Raw genomic sequence first — 18,500 nt, forward strand, 5'->3', positions numbered from 1 at the left:
ATCTGCTTCTATTAAGAATGAGCACCGGAAAGATTAGGAGCAGATTAATGGAATAAATACTGAAAGTAGACTGATTTCTTGTTGTGAATGGTTATGGAAAAAGAGGCAATATGACAGATGAGAAATTAAGGGCAGGGAAGAACTGAAATGAATCAGTGGGCCTCCCAGGGCTCCAGGACCTGGGTTGAAATATAACCTTAGTTTCTCAAATCAAAGGTCATTTAGTAATTTTCTTTATCTTTTTTCCTGGAGCAGGCCCCGCTGAGCTAGGCTAAAAGGAGAGAGAGGGAAGGCTTTCTGGGAAAAGAAGAGAGAGAAACAGACTGCATTGGACAGGGTTCTCTCAGGAACCTGACAGAGTGCATATACAGAAAATAGGGTTTTCTAGAATGACTTACAGTGTGCTGGGTGGGTCCTGACAGCCCAGTCTGATGCTCACGTTACAAAGTCAGATACCTCAGCAGTTCCAAGTCTGGTGCCTGGAAGATTCCTGAATATTTTCAGTCCATGTGAGATCCTGGAGAAGCTGGGTATCAGAGGAGAAGGACAGCAGTAATAGAGATGAATGCTCTCACCAGCAGGAAATGGAGGCAAGCAAGCCAACACGCTTTCCCCTTCAGACTTCCTTTTATTTAGGTGGTTACCACAGGAAAGGGCCACCCACTCTAGGGGAGGGGCTTCTTAGAAACGTGTTTTTTAGTTGGGTCAATCAAGCCATCTCTTTTGCCATGCTTAATTTTCAAAAGAGGACAACGACAAGGTCATAATTCTGCCTAACATTATAGAGTTATCTCATGTACCACTGAAAATGCACCATTCTTCCGTCAGAATAAATGGCCAGGCCCCTTGAGGAATGCATGGTCTTTTAGTATCCTATAGCTTAACTAGGACAATATAAATTTAAGAACATTTAATTACTGATATTATCTCAGTCATTATATTACAGGGTAAAGGAACAAAAAAAAAGGAAAGAAAACACAAATATTTGCTCAATAAATGAGTCTATTTATTCAAACATGTTCTTAACAAAATTAGGACAGAAACAGATACTCAGGACAGTAACAGGTCTTGTGGCCCTACCTGGAGTTTATAACTCTTCCACAGCATATTCCACAGTCCCTCTGCCTTCAGCAAGCACCTCAGCCAGTCTTGGTTCTTCACCTGGAGGAGGACCCATACACTCTTGAAGGGTCTGGGTCCTGTATCTTCCTGCCTGGATTGAATTGTTCTAGCTTCCCATTAACTTTAATCACAAGGCATATCTCTTGCATTTGATATGCACGGCTTTACCTCCATTGAGGAGAAACAATCCAATTTCCCTTTTGTCTGGGTCAATCACCCCTCCTAACTCTATTGTTCCTACTCTCAGCCTGTTGTCTGAAGGGCATCAGGAACCCAAAGTGGCTAGAGAGAAATCTCAGCTTCCAGCTCAGTGGGCTCCCTCCTGTGCCTCCTGTCTGAAGCACTCCCCCTTCTGGAACCAAGACTCCCAGGCCAGCAGAGCATAAGCTTGTGGGAGCAAGAACAGAAGTTTGGCTGGTAGCTCACTGGGGAGGTACCATTTCCATTTCCACGTCTGCTTCCTGGACCTGTGAATCCTGAGTAACAGGAGAAACCATATATCGGGCACTGAATTGAGCATATATAGCCTGCAGAACCTCAGCATTCCAGGGTGATGCCTCCCAGCTGGCTGTACAACTGCATCTTTTCTAGGGGGAACTGAGGGTAGGTTCTTATTAGCCTATATTAATTACTCATAATGATGGAATTCATTATGATATTTTCATACATGCACATCATGTATCGTGATCATATTCCGCCCTCTTATCCTCTCCTGCATCCCTCCACTCCCACTAATACTCTCTCCCTTCCTAACTAGCCCTCTTCCACTTCCATGCCTCAATGTTTCTTTTTGTGACGCAGCGAATTTCATTGGGGATGCTCTACAGGACTGTGGGCACCTTACCAGTGGCTGTACTTGAAGAAAATGTGGTTCCTTTCCCTATCAACCACTAACTGCCGTAAATAAAGGCTCAGGAAGGGGTGGGACTCCCCAAGTATCTCTCCTTCCCTAGAGTGTTGACAGTACTGCCTATCTTGTATAAGCAATCCTAGCTGCTGTGAGTCTGAGAGTGTTTTTGATATGACTGTTGAATCATATCATGTCCAGAAGTCATCACTCCGTATCATTCTCTCTCTCTCTCTTCCTCCAGCTCTTAGATTTTTTCCCACCCTCTTTTCTGTGATAGTCACTGAGTCTTCTACTTAGCTACTACATAAATGGCTCATGTATTGCTGAACAATCAGTGATCATTTATTTGAAGTACTTTGACCAGTTGTATTTCTTTAGTCACCACTGACCACTGCAGAAAGAAATTTCACTGACCAAAACCAGAAACTACTTTCCTGTGGACATAAACAGTTCTCTAGAGCTACCCATGTTTAGAACTGCAGTTTGATGGGGACACCATGTCCATCAAGCAGCAGTACTTACTTCCCCATTAGGAAATACAACTTCCCTAACCACAGGCTTTTGACTGCGAATTCTTTCCTGTTGGTTAACATCAAATCTATTCAGATAGCTGTTGGCTATCCCCCACCCGCCGTTGTACTAGTGGGCTTTTCTTATCTGGCCATTCAATGTGGTTGCACACAGTGGCCACATCTAAGTAAGACTGTTGACAGCAATTCTCCCTGTGTAGCACCTTTCGGCACTATGAGAGACAACCAGCAAGGAAGAAATTTCTAGCCACACTCTAGCTTGATGTTCTATGTCTTGTGGTCAAGGAATGGGGCATCTTCAGCAATCTGGTCTTACTGTCTAGTACAGATGAGCAAACAGTAGCCACAGCATCCCCCCCCCCATTGGATTCACTGAGAAACAACCCATAGGGCGGTATCTCATCTCTGGCACAGGTGTTTGTTAAATAACCCATGACTCCTGGGGTCATCTTTTATACCTACACAAGTTACCTCCATTCAAACTATTAACTCTAGTTTTGTAACTTTATCATGTTTTTTGTGGTGTTTTCAAACATCCTTATTTTTGACTGATTCTTTTCCCCTGTGTCCCAGCCACAGCCCCTTATACCTCTCCACTCCCAGCATTCCCCTTTCCATCTTCATATGACACACATTCTACTTCCACCAAAGATGCCTTTTCTCCCTTTGCATGGAACCGGTTTCCTGGGATCTACACAGTTACTCCCACCTAAATGCACATATATAAAGGTTAGATGATAGGATCCACCTATGAGAGAGAATTGATGTTCAGTTATCTCAATATAATATTTTCTAGTCCTAACCACTTTCCTCCATTGTAACCATGGTTTTTTGTTTGTTTGTTTGTTTGTTTTTGTTTTTTTTGTTTTTTGTTTTTTTTCAAGACAGGGTTTCTCTGTGTAGCTTTGGAGCCTATCCTGGCATTCGCTCTGGAGACCAGGCTGGCCTCGAACTCACAGAGATCTGCCTGCCTCTGCCTTCTGAGTGCTGGGATTAAAGGCGTGCACCACCAACGCCTGGCATGTAACCATGTTTTTAAAAAGCCATTCTACCATTTATTCAAGCCAGCTACTTGAAGGTGATGGAGAACATGACCATTTGAATGAGAAATGTCCTTCATGGGCTTGAGTATTTGAACAATGGACAACAGTTGGTGGTGCTGTTTGGGGAGGGTTATAGAGTGTTTAGGAGGCACAGTTCATGTTGTTTGAAGCCATGTGTACCTTCCATTTGTGCCACCATGACGACCATGTTCATGTGTCCATTGAGCCAAAGATGATGGTGGCAGGAATAAAAAGTACTTACTGAAGTAAGTACTTCACAAGGGGTGGTATTTGGGGGCTTATAGACACACCCAACTTCCTGTTCTCTCTCTCTCTGCTTCCTGCGTGTGGTTGAGATATGAGCTCCTGCTGCTCTGCCTGTCAATTTCCATGCCAGCCTTACCGTTATGGCCGTCACTGTCTGGAACCGTAAGTCAAGATAAACTTTCTTTCTTAAGTTACTTTTGGTTGTGATGTTTTATCATCACACTAGAAGTGTAACTAATACAACTACTGTCACACTCCTTTATTTATGAAGTGAGTTCTTTGGTCAGAAACAATAAATATGTAGAATACTGAAGCATTGTGTAAGTCCAAAAATGGTAGTTTTATCAGAAGCATTATCTGCAGGAAAGGCAAATCCATAACCAGAATAAGTATCTCTTCCAGTAAGAATAAATCACTGCCACTTTTACTACAGAAGTAGACAGATGTAGTCCACCTGGTTTCTAGCTGCTCACGCTGTAAGGTAGTGCAATATTAGGGACACAGTATTAGGCCCTGTTGTTTCCAGATTTGACACTGAGCAGCAGTTGTACCAGGTCAGCCTTGGGAATAGAAGTTCATGTTGTTTGAAGCCATGTGTACCTTCCATTTGTGCCACCATGACGACCATGTTCATGTGTCCATTGAGCCAAAGATGATGGTGGCAGGAATAAAAAATCAATGAGTACTCACAGAACAGTCAACCTATATACTTGGTCATTAAAATCTTCTGCTGATGTTAGGATTTAGTGAGCACCTATATGAGACACAATTATCTTCACAATTGGAGTGGTTTGCCCACATACTCCTCCCCTGTCTTTCACACCAACTTTCCAAGTCTCTGACTATCCAGCTAAACCACTAGCTATAGTTCATACGTCAGTATATAATAACACATCTGGTCGTTTATATGCCAAGTAAAATGCATGATCATGACCATGTGCACTCCCCAGAGTTCTGCCCACTATGAAGATTTCCCTTCACCAATGTCCTTCATGGTTGTCCCAGAAAGGTTACCCACTTCTGGATGGAACCTGAATAGTATTCAGAACCATCTGTAGACCAGGCCGTAGTCTTCTTTTTCTCATTCAATCACAGAGCACATCCAACAAGGCCTAAGGAGCACACTTGGGGACAGAAGGCATTGAAATATGTCTTCGTTGGAGTTTCTATTGCTGTGAAGAGACACCATGACCACAGCAACTCTTAGAAAGGAAAAACATTTAATTGGAGTAGTTTACATTTCAAAGGTTTAGTGATGGGGAATGTACTGTGTATGTTTATCTTATTGATTGTTAAATAAAATACTGTTTGGCCAATGAGACAGCAAGTAGACGGGACTAGGAGACAAAGAGGATTCTGGGAAATGTAGTAGAGAAGTGATGATCCAGGCAGGAAGTGACATAGTAAGGAGACTCATATTTAAGCGAAGGAGAAACAGGAAGGGCTCTCTTTTCCCCTCCGCTCCTGCTCCAGCGGCACAATGTGATCCACCGGCAAGGAGGGACGCCAATAAGGCGTCCGATAAGATAAGTCTTATAAAATATATAGATTTATAATAATTAAGACTGAGCTAACAGATGAGAAATCCTAGTTATTGGCCAAGCAGCTTTGAACCTAATACAAGTTTCTGTGTATTCATTTGGGCCTGACTCGGGCAGGCTGCTGGGCGACTGGCGTAAAGCTCACACGTGGTGGTAGGGCTCAGGCGGCTTTTGGCAGAAAGATTTATCGTAACAGTTTAGTCTATTATCATCATGGCAGGACATGGCAGCATGTTGGTAGACATGGTGCTGGAGAAGGAGCTGAGAATCCTACATCTTGATCAGCAGGTAACAGGAAGCAAACTGAAATATTGGGCATAGCTTGAGCATATATGAGACCTCAAAGCCCAAATCCACAGAGAAACACTTCCTTCAACAAGGCCACACCTACTCCAACAAAGCCACATCTCCTAATAGTGCCACTCCCCATGAGCTTATGGGGGTCAATTACATTCAAACTACCACATAATAGTAGTATATAGGCTTTGGTTAACTTCTTCATGTAACTCATTTGTGCCCAAAGACATGCTTAGATCCAACCATATATATATATATATATATATATATATATATATATATATATATATCTGCTGTGAATGTCCAATGTTATGGTTTGCTGGGTCAGGTAACAACACCCAGCTCATGACTGACAGTTCATGTCACATGATAATTTTGTGGCTCATTGTCAAATGCTCAGTTTCCACTAAGTAAGGCACAATAGCAGGTCAAGAGTTGCTTCTCAAAGAGAGAATAGCTGTTTGCAGATGACAGTAGAGCCTTCCTCCAAAATTCCAAGGGCCTGTACTGGGATTTGCCTTTAGGGGCCTGCCAAAGACTCCAAACAACATTCCTATCTGCCACTGACACTTCAAATACCATCAGGTCTGTTGGATCATGTGACACAATTGGTCTAGCAGCCTGCACAGCAGTGTAGACCTGCAGGAAAACCTCTTATTCCAGGTCCAACTCAAAACCAGAAGCCTTTTGAGATGCTTGGAGTAACACATCCAACTGAGGAACAGGCCACCTCCAAATCCAAACAGGCCCACTAGGCAGCATGCTTCAGGCGGGGAGCAGGCCAGGTAGAGCATCTTAGCATTCACCTTACAAGGAATATCTCTGTCTGCCCCACACCACTGGACACCTAGAAATTTCATCAAGGGAAAAATCCTTGAATTTTAGTCCAGTTTCTTTCCCATCATCTGATTCACATATGCTTTACCAACAACTCCAAAGTGGTTGCTACTTCCTGCTCTCTTGTTATATTAGGTCTCTTGTTATATTAGGTCTCTTGTTATATTAGGTCTCTTCCAATAGACCTAATGTCCTCAATATAAAGGACCAGTGTGATTATCTGTGTAAGAGCCAGGTGACCAAGATTATTGCAAACTAAGTTATGATGCTGAGCTAGAGAATTGATGAACTCTAGAAGTTAAAAATGTAAAGGTATAGTGCTGGCCTTATCAGCTGAAAGAAAATTGCTTCTGGTGGTTCTTGTGGGAAGGTATCAAGAAAAAAACACTTGCTAAGTCAGTATTTGCATACCAGGTGCCAGGAGATGTGTTAGTCTACTGAAGGAAGACTGGTATAGCAACTGCAATTGGAGTCACTGCTTAATTAAATTTGTGATAATCAACTGCCATTCTCCATGATCCATCTGTCTTTTGCATGGGACAAATAAGGGATGTGGTGGGAATTATCACCCCTGCATCTTTCAGGTCCTTGATGGTGGCACAAATTTCTGTCACCCTACAGACATTGAATATTGATTTTTATTCACTATTTTCCATGACAGGGGCATCTCTATTCACTTGCATTTGGCCTTTCCAACCATCATACATAGGGTTATCAATGTGGGGATTCTGCCAAAGCCTAAATATATCTGTTCCAATTATGCATTCCATAGGATAATTTTGGGGACTCACTGGGCTCATTGTGAGCCAGACTTTGGCTGAAAGTCTATCAATGACCTGACATCCATAAGCCTCTTTGACTTTGGGCACAGTGCTGCCTGAGATCTTCTGAAATCAGCATCAATTCAGAGGCAGAGCCTTGTCGATCCAGAGAAGGTCTGATCACTTCCTATTCTCTAATGTGAAGTTACTAAAAAAATCTCTAGGTCCCTGAGGGAACGAGAAAGAGTCAGAGGGAAACTTTCAGATATTGTAGGAGGCTCTGCCCCAAGGGGATCTGGCCTCCCACTCATCTAAGGGGTCTGTGTCTTTAAACTGACTCAATATAGGAAATTAGTTGAGGGGACCTTGATTTTCTATTTCAGTAATTCAAAGTAACCTTTCTTCCATTGTCTGGAGTCCCCTTGCTTGTAGAGATAAACCAAACCCTTAGTAGACACCATATTTCATTTCTGGGAACACCAAGATTGATTAGCCTGTGCTAAAGTTTATGTGAGTCAGGCCATTACTGTGCTGTCCACTATGGTAAGTACATTCAGACTTTGGTAACTGCCACTTGATCTTGCTACACCCTGGCCAGTGGAGATGGGAGGTAAGGTCAGATGTACTTGGGACCTATCAACCAAGGGCTGACACTGGAACTTCTCCAAACAATACAATCTTTAGATTATACAAACCTCCAACAAACAAGAAAAAAAATGTAACCACAATCTGGAAGTAAAACTCACTAAAGAATGTGTGTGCATGTGCCAGAACTGGAATTATAGATGGTTGTGAAGCACCCTGTGGATACTGGGAACAGAACCTGGGTCCTCTGGTGGACAGCCAGTATTCTTGATGACTAAACTATCTCTCCAGTCCCCTTCCTCTTCCTTACGTCTAGATTGCCACTAGAAGATGCTACCAACATTAATGCCAGGTCTTCCCACTTCAGATAATCTTGTCAACAAAGTCCCTCAGAGGTATACCTAGCTTCTTGCAAAAAAAAAAAAAAAAAAAAAAAAAAAAAAAAAAAAAAAAAAACATTGATTCAAGATCCAGTCAAGTTGAAAACCAAGATTAACCATCAGAAGCCTACCCCTTATCAACCTGACATCCAACCATATGTCTTTATGTGAAGCTTAATTTCCAAGTGAAAACAATAGCAAAGTCATAATTCTGCCTAGTGTAATATAACTGTCCCACATAAAACTACAAGCTCGTTAATTCCTTCCCTCCACAATAGGTGGCAAGCTCACTTAGGGAACATTTAGTCTCTTAGCACCTCATACTCTGGGTATGACAATATGCATTTGCAACACTTAACCACTGATATTATCTCAATGTTGCACTAAATGGTAAAGAAATAGGGGGCTGGAGAGATAACTCAGTGGGTAAAAGCATTTGCTGCTCTTGAAGAGGAACTGGGTTCAGTCCTCAGTATCCACATCCACAGGTTCACAGTCACCTGTAACCACAGCTCCAGTGGATCCAACAACAACAACAACAACAACAACAACACACACACACACACACACACACACACACACACACACACACACACATGCATGCACGCATGCATGCATGCACACAAAAGTGAATACAATGTCATAAAATCTAAACAGAAAAGTAGAGAAAAGAAAATACAAATACCTGCTTGGTAGATGTATATAGATGCACAAGCATGCCCTTTAAAATAGGACAGAAACATTGATGCAAATTACAATCATGTCTATAAGTGGTCACGTGGTCTTAGCTGGTGTTTATAACTACTTTCCTCTACTACCCATTCTATAGTTCCTCCACCCTTAGCAAGCACCTCAACCATAACTCAGTTGTGGTTTTTTACCTGGAGGTGTGTGTGATCTTTACCTTCACTCTTAAAGGTCTGGGCCAGTTATCATCCTGTTTTACTGGGTTGTTGTTTCCTACTGACTTTAATCACAGACCTGCTAACACCAAAAGACCTGCTAAAGACTCTCCTACACTGGAAACATAATATTCCTTGCCTCCACTGTGGAGAAGGAATCCAATTAGCCTTTATCAGTCTGGGTCAATCACTCCTCCTGACACTACTATTCCTTTCTTAGCCCATTGACTCAAGGGCATCAGGAACCCAAAGTGGCCATGGAGGAGTCTTAGCTTTCAGTTCACTGGGATGTGTCCTGTGTCTCCTGGAGGAAACATCTCCCCTTTTGAAACCAAGACTTCTGGGCCAACAGAGCACACGCTCCCCAGAATAAGAAACAAAGTTTGGCTGATGCCTCACTGGGGATAATGGTGAGTCTTACCATTCCCGTTTACACGTCTTGATCCCTGGACCTTTGAATCCTGGCTGTAGAAGAAACAGTGCCATACCCTAGACACTGTTCCAAAACATAAATGATCTCTGAAGAGTCCTACCCAGCCCTCCAGTTCACCTAGTTGGCAGGTAACTGTGTTTTTTGAGTTCTTGTGTATTCTAAATACTAACCCTCTGTCATGTATAATTGATAAAAAAATTCCCCATTATTCTGTATGCTGGTTTTTCACTTGAATGATGGTGTCCTTTGCTATACAGAGATTTTTTTAGTTTCCTGAGGATCCATTTACTAATTGTTGATCTTAATGCCTGGGCTATCAGCATTCCATTCAGAAAGTCCTTTTCTGTACCAATGAGGTCGAGCCTATTCCATACTTTCTCTTCTAGAAGATTCAGGATATCAGGTTTTATGTGTTTAGGTACTCAATCCACTTCAAGTTTAATTTTTGAAGCATCATAAACCTAGAGCTAGCTCCATTCTCTACACACAGCCATTCAATTTGATCAGCACCATTTGTTGATGATGCTGTCTTTTTAACTAGTGTGTACTTTGGCTTCTTTGTCAAAAGTCAGGTGTCTGTAGGTGTGTGTGCTTATGTTCAGGGTTTCCATTCTATTCCATTGGTCTATGCATCTGTTTTTATGCTAAAATCATGCTGTTTTTACTACTATAGCTCTATAATACAGCTTAAAATCAAGAATGGTGGTACCGCCAGCACTTCTTATGTTACATAAGAATGTTTTGGCTATGCCGAGGCTTTGTGTTTCCATGGCAAGTTTAATATTAATTTTTCAGTTTCTGCAAAGAATTCTGTTGGATGTTTATGGGGATTGCTTTGATTCAATAGGTTGCCTTTAACATCAAGAAAACAAATAACTCAATTTTAAAGTAGGGCATACAGGGTTGGAGTGATGGCTCAGAGGTTAAAAGCAGAGGCTGCTCTTCCAGAGGACTGTTCCCAGAACCCACACGGAGGCTCACAATCACCTATAACACCCACTCTTGGAAATCCCCAGATCACTGGCTGGTCATCCCCTGATCACTGGCTGGTCATCTCCAGATCACTGGCCATCATCTCCATATCACTGGCTAGTCATCCCCAGAAAGGACACCATACCAAAGGCTCCTTGTTAATCTCTGTTGCTGGCAAGTTTGTCACTGAGCAAGCACCACAGCAAGGCCAGTCTTGGTGAATAAAAGTCGTTATTGAGCCAATACAATAACCATCTCTGACACCACGGCCATTTGGGCAATGGATGACAGGGATGGCCAAGGAAAGAAACTGACTGTCAACAGAGTAGATCATTCATTCCACTTGATTGTTAAACTCTTCTGAAGTCACCTTTCAGTGAGCATTTATGACAAAACTATCTTCATATCCTTACCTGTTTGAAGTGGTCTACCCATGTACCCCTTCCCCAAATGTTTTTGCACACCAGTTTTCCAATCATACTTCCAAGTCCCAGGCCATCCAGCCAAATCATTAGCTACAGTCCATGCATCAGATATAATAGCACATCTGGTCTTTTTTATACCAAGCAACATGCACGATCATGACCATGTGTACTCCCCAAAGTTCTGCCTACTGTGATTTCCCTTCCCCAATGTCCTTCATGTCTGCTCCAGAATGGGACAACAATGCTACCTGTATCCACTTCTGGGTGGAACCTGAATAGCATTCTGAACCATCTGTAAACTGGGGCTTAGTCTTCTCTTTCTCAGTCAGTCAATCACAGAGCACATTCAATAAAACCTAGGGTGCATGCTTGGGGCCAGAAGGCATTATAGCAATAGTAAGTTACTACTTACTCTTTATGTAAGTTAGTGGTGCCCCAAGAACCTGCTTGAACCCTATCACATATAAAGTATATTGCTGCTGTGCATGTCCAACACTATGGTTTGGTGGACTGGGTAACAGCTAACTCATGATTGACAGTTCATGTTATATAATAATTTTGTGGCTCATTTGTCAAATGCTCAGTTTCCACTAAGTAAGGTACAATATCACACTGAGAGTTGCTTCTCAAAGGGAGAATAGTTGTCTGCAAACAACAGTAGGACTTTGCTCCAAAATTCCAGGGGCCTGATAATCATATGGCACAACTAGCCTAGCATCTGCACAGCAGTCTGGACTTGTGAAAGAACACTCTCCTATTCCAGGTCCTATTCAAAACCATCAGCTTTCTGAGATACTTGGTGTATATGGCTGAGTAACACACCAAGGAGAAAAATGTGCTGCCTCCAAAATCCAAATAAGCCCAGTAGGTGTTGTACTTCTATCTTGGTGGTGAGAGCATCCAGGTGCAGCAACTTATCATTCACCTTTTAGGACTATCTCTGCCTGCCCTGCACCATTGAACTCTCAGAAATATCACTGAAGCAAAAGATTCTTGAGTTTTGGTTGGATTTGTTTTGAATCCTCTGTTGTGCAATGAGTCCAGCATGAATGAGTGCTTGCTGTGCAAATGAGAGAATCTTCACTCAAATCTTGTGATGATATTTAGAAAAAAAATAAGCAGAGCATAGCCATACATGACTTCAAACCCAGAACTGTGGGGACAGAGACAGGAAGGACTTGTTGGTTGCCAAGTTAGTGAAAAACTCTGTCTCAAGGAAATGGCAAAGAGTAATCTGTAGAACACCTAACGTTCTCCTCTGGCCTCTGCATGTACTATGGGCATGCCTACAAACACGTGCAGCACCCACAACTAAAATTTTAAAATAACATTTGACTAAACATATATAATCAGTCTTTATTGTGTAAATTATGACTTCTTGTATAGGGCAGGATACCAGAATTTCATCTGAATATTATGAAATCTGGCAAACCAGGCTTTTGCCCTCCTCCAATGGCCTGGCTTACCCCAACCTGTGATCCCTTGTAGCTCATTGTTGAAGATTAAAAGAAAAAACACAGGAGCAAGGGGGAGAGGTCAACTTTGTGTCTCAGGCCCTTGTTCACTGTGTCTGCCCTTACTCTCGGTTGAGGAGTACAACTCTCAAGTTAATATTTATAGATTTTGGACTATTTTGCAAATCTAATAATTCTGTAAGAACTTTCAACCCAGGGCCTCACATCTGCTAGACAATCACTCTACCACTGAGCTATATTCTCAGCTAATTCTGATGAAGATTTTAACAGGAGCATTATCCACCACTGGAGTAGCTAATGAGTGGCAAGTAAACAAGAGTCAGTTGTTTTGTACTGGAAATATGTTTCCTAGAAAACAGGACTATACATGGCTGTGTGCCAAACAGATGATAGGAATCCCTTTATTCATCCATTTGACAAATGTGTAAGTACTCACTATCGCCCCAGCAACTGCCTTGGCTTCTAGGCATACAAAGACAATGTCTTTGCCATTCAGAAATCTAGGAATCACTAAGTGTCACATCCTGCACTATAGGGTCCTGGAAAACTGACAGGGGCAGACGTGGGGACAAAGAAATGAGAGACACTGCAGAAATGATAGACACACATACAGAAAAGCTGGGGTTGGGTGAACTGTGCTTGCTTTGATGGAGGGCACCTATTACCCAGCAACTGAATATGTTTATTATATCTAGCACCAAGAGGAGGGGTTAGCTCATCTTGGGGAGAGATCTCTGTAGAAGAGCAGTCTCTGGCTCTAATCATATGGGAGAAGGGAGCTGGGGTGGGTTGAGGCTTTCTGCACACACTGTCAACATTCACACATGGATAAGCAGAAGGCTTTGCCATTTCCCTGAGCCTGACCTGGGGAAGGTTTTGCTATTCTCATGGTCCTGAGGCATTGGGATCCTTGACGTAGCCTTGCTCATGTCAACAATACACATTCACTTAGGATTTCATCTGCTCCCCACAACGAAGAAGAGGCAGGTGTGTCAAGAAGCCACTAACACTTGCGCTGAAGAGGTTGCAAGCTAAATAATGGAGGGTATTATTGAGAAACTAATGGAGGTTGAAAAAGTTATAAAGTAGTTAAGGAATGGAGAGGGGTGCCATTTTGTTGAGCTTTTAGTGTTTGGTGTTTACTTAGTCCTTATTTGCCTAACTACAGTTCCAGCACCCTTTATTCTTTCTCAGAACCTTTGCGTGTCATTTTTATTTTCAATCTGAAAAAAAAATCCTTTTAGTACCCTCTGTAGACCTGGTTTAGTGGTTACAAATTTCTTTAGTTTCTTTTTGTCCTGGAAAGATTTTTCTTTCTCCTTCAATTATTAGATATTTTGCTAGGGAAAGCAGCCTGTGTTGGTACCTGTCTCTCACAATTTGAAATACCTCCAGCTTTTGACATTTCTGTTGAGAAATCACCTGCTATTCTTATGGACTTGCTTTTGTATACGGCGTGGTGTTTCTCTCTTACAGTTTTCAATGTGCTTTCTTCATGCCATACCTATAGTGTTTTGACTACTGTAAGACCTAGGAGCTTCTCTTGTAGTCCTGCCTATTTGGTGTTTTGTACAACTCCTGTGCCGTGATGGGCATCTCTTCCCCAAGACTTTGGATTTTCTGCTATTTCTGCATTTCATTTGTTTTTTATTCAGAGTTTCTATTTTTTATTGTTCCATTTTCACATCCCGTATTGACTTCCTTATTTAATTCAGCTGTTTTTGTTCTCTTGGGAATTCATCCAGGAGAGCTTATTTGTGTCCTCTTTTATTTCTTTGGACATATTTATAATCATTCTTTAGAATGTTTCCTCTGGAACTTCATTTAAGTCATTTTCACTGGGGTGATTACTGACATTTTATAACTTTGAGAGAAGATGCACTGTCTTGTTTTTCATGTTATTTATGTTTTTAATTGGAATTTGCACATTGATTGACTTTTTAACTTTTAAAAATTTCAGTGACCTTTCTTCTCTCAGTGGAAATGTTTGCAGGGGAGCTAGGTTTTATTAAGACTGGGGTGTCATTTTCCTCTGGTAGATGGTTGTTTGGGACAGGGGATCCCTGATAGCAGAATGCCATCTGTAACAATGGTCACTCTGAAGATGAATTAATAGTAAATTAAAAATTAATCAGTCTTAAGCACCAATCATTTTATATAATAAAGGAAGACTGATATTACTGTGTGTGTTAGTAATATTTGTTACTGTGAATATGAGTGGAAAGAAAAAGAAAAGAGAAGATTACAGAATGGTCTAAGTGGTTAGTATTGGGCTAATCAGGATAAAGCAGAGATAGGGACACTAGTAGAAGTAGCTGTACAGGAGAAAGGGGAGGCATAAGAGTGGTTTGGCTAAATGTAGACTGAAAAGAGAGAGGGAAAGTATGCTATCAGTATGAGACAGTCCAGCATCTCAAGAGGCTGAGTCACAGAGACCCAGCATGCCAGGAGACTGAGCCACAGAGACCCTGACACCCAGGAGGCTGAGCCACAGAGACCTTCACACCCAGGAGGCTGAGCCACAAAGACCCTGAACACCAGGCTTCCCTAAGTTCTTTGGAAGAGGAAAATGAAGAGATTCAAAAGGAAAGAGTAAGAAGAAACCTATATAGAGCAGAGAGTATCCTGCCTACTAAATTGGCATCTGGGTGTTAAATAAAGGAGGAATAGATACAGATACAGTGGGGCAAGAGAGGTGGGTGGGGTTAGGATATGAAAACTGATGGGCCCAGTTGGTAGATTTAGTCTTAACTCTCTTGGCATCCCTTTCTCATACAGGGAACTATGCTGTGATAGGAGACCCTGACCTCCTTTGAATGACTAGGTTAAACTGAAGCAGCTGTCCCCTCTTATAGCAGACTGACCTCATAACAGGGCCCTAGTAGCCTTGCCAAAAGACTTGGCCTCAGTTTTGGTTTCCTGAGCTGAGCTGCCCCTCCTGGGGATAATCACAGTGTAGGGCCAGCCAATCAAAAGGTGCCCTGACAAACCAATCAACCCCCGCCCCTCTGGAACTCCTTTAACTGCCTTTAAAAGGAGCTTGCAGGATCCTCATGGTCATTGCCATTTTACAGAATTGTCTGACCCCTTCATGCAGGAATTTTGTCTCGAGAAATAAATGCTCTTGCTAATTGCATGTGTGAGTGGTGGTCTTTGTGGAGTGATCTGCCACCTTAACAAAAGATACTAGTCCACTCTGTGAGCAATGCTTCACAGGCACAGTCTGGTGGCACCTGTGTGTTCCTTCAGTGCTCCAGTTGCAAATGCTGGCCTCACCCCTGCCCAGCTCTTTCCAATGTCCTGAATACTGCTTGGAGTCTGTTAAGATCCCCGTAAAATTTGGGTTTTGAGCTCACTGAATGGTGCTGCATGGTTGGGTTCTAGTAAGGGCTTACTTCTGGGTTGCAGGATATATTTTCTTTTCCTTTCCTCTGTGTACTCCCATAGTCAGCAAAGGACCAGAAGGCTCTGGTCCTGTTTTCAAAAGACATGAACTCAAATCATGAAGGTAACCTGTGGCCTTCCAAGAGTCTCCTTCCCCATAAAATCACATTGATGGTTAGGACCAGAGGACAACCTTCCAGAGTAGGTCTTCTTCTTCCACCACTAGCGCTATGTTCTAGGGGATTAGATCAAGTCACCAGGCTTGCACAGCAAATGCTTTTACCCACTGAGACATTTTGCAGACTTCTGTTTTGTATTGGTTAATTAGTTTTCCCCTTGTTAAGGGCCATTTATCACATGCAGGGTAATCTATAGTACAAATATGTCCTAGGTCAGTGAGTAATGGATTTTTCTGTATGTCCTTAATTATTTCTGGACTCCATTCCTGGGTATTAATTAGGTTACTTAGAAAAGGGTTAATCTGTTGAAGCTTCCTTTATACTTTCTTAGGTGCAAAATAGCTTGTAATTCCTGGCTCTCTGGACTGGATTCTAGGCAAATATGTCCCTGGGACTTTGGTCAGTGTACCAGCGCTAAAATAAGGTCTTTCCACTTTTGTCCAGTAGGGTCCCAGCCCTGTGTGAATTCCAAGGACACCTCTTGCCAGGTCTTTCAGTGGTTATTTCCAGAACCCAACCATTTCCTGGTGGGTATGCGGCAATCGGCTTCCTTGTTGGACAGCTCTCTTCTCCATACTCTGCGCTGCAAATTCCTGCCAGCTTGGCATCCCTGATGTCTTAGCTCCTTGAGACCAAAAGTTCATACCTGGCTTCCCTGAACGGGAACTGCTCTCGGGCAGTCAAGTGAGACATTGACTGTAAGGCCCATCTTGTTCATCTTCCTTTGGGGTTTCCATCTCGTATACCTGTTACCAAAATATCTGAGAAACATTGTTTCAGGATTGAAACTGTGATTATTCAGTTGCTTAGGGCAAGAGGATAAAGCTGGCCCCTATTATTCTATTTTGGCCAGAAAAGAAAGTTCATAATTATCAAGTGCTTACTATCATGTTGGACACAGCCCTAGATGGTGAAGTCAGTAGTGACCCTCACAGGAAAAGGTCCTGGCCTCCTGGAAGACGAGTTTTAGTAACACTGTGAAACACGTATGGGATCTAGCCAATACATGAAGATCTGAGCGTTCCCATATCTATGACTGAGGCTTCACACAACAACAGCCTACATAGATTGCAGGATGGGGGTTACATGGACATACATAGCTAAATCGATATCGATATAGGTATTTGGCAATACCAAAACTGAATCAGGCTGCCCGAGAGGCTGATGTGGGAGGCTCACTTGCATCCAGGCATTTGAGGTCAGCCTAGGCAGCATAGTGAATCCCCATCAGAAGATTGAGGAAGGCAGAAGAGAGGAGGGAAGAGGAAGAGGGAGTGAGAAGGAAGAGAAGGGGGGTAGAGGAGTAGAGAGAAGAGAAAGAGGAAGGGAAAGGGGGGAAGGGGAGGGAAAGGAGAGGTGAGTACTCCTTGGTTAGCCATGGTGTTCATTTTACAGTCTCTTTGTGAGTCTAAATTGAGTTTATCCATGTAAATCATTTATAAGCTCAGTGTTCGCTGTGGACTGCTTAAACCCACATTTAACAGACCCCCATGTCAGAATGCTATTCAGTACCTATCTATCTATTCCAGTACTTGTTGTTATTCCTATTTTCCTTTTCTTTTTGTTGTTTGGTTGTTTTTTATTTATTTTATTTGTGTCTATCTGTGTGAATGTACATGAGTGCTCTGGGAAGGCAGAAGAGGTCATTGGACCCCCTGCAGCTGGAGTTAGAGGCAGTGTGAACCTCCTCGTGTGCAGGCTGGGAACTGAACTCAGTTGCTCTGGAAGAGCAGTAAATGCTATTAACTACTGAGTCATCTCTCCAGCCCTTTGTTGTTCGGTTGTTTGTCTCTTATTAATCTTCTACCCTAAGACTCATTTCCCCAAAAGACTATGTCCCATCCAGGAGTAACTACATGATTTTCAGATATTAGTATAGAGTGAAAACATGGGCCTCAAGTCCAAAATGTACAGAATATTCCAATGCAGTATATTAAAGGGACATTCTGCCAAGCATAGGGCCCTCTGAGAGCAGTCACGCACACATGATGTCATCCCTGCCTCTGTTCAACCTCTAGAGAAGTTCCAGCATCTTCCATGATGCTGCCAGTCATCGGTTAAACACACAAAACCTCACTAACAGCCCCAGTGGCAGTAAAAATACACAAGCTAACCAGCCAGCAAATTCATCACTGGGCCTTCCACACAGTGCTTCTTGGGGCTTCAATGGCCAGGAACTTTGGCAACTACTTTCTGGTGAGAAATCAGAAGAATCTGCGGTCTCTCCCAAAGGAAAAGAGTTAAGTAGCTTTGGACATCGGACCTCCCTGGAACACTTGAGGTCTCCCCAGTGTGACTGGCCCCTTCTTCAGTTCTAAGGGTGAGTCTGTGGTGCTAACGCAATGGTAAAATTATGTCATCTTGCAATCTGTGGAGAAAATCCAGAATATTCATTTAAATCGGAAGAAATATATTTGGTGGAAAAGACAAAGAATCAACCAACTGAAAAGTTCAACTTTCTTATCTTCCACCAAGCAGTTATTAAGTGGATGCACTATATGTTTCTTTGTTATCAAT

Source organism: Cricetulus griseus, chromosome 6, assembly GCF_003668045.3.
Source record: "Cricetulus griseus strain 17A/GY chromosome 6, alternate assembly CriGri-PICRH-1.0, whole genome shotgun sequence".
In the NCBI taxonomy this organism is placed as follows: domain Eukaryota; kingdom Metazoa; phylum Chordata; class Mammalia; order Rodentia; family Cricetidae; genus Cricetulus; species Cricetulus griseus.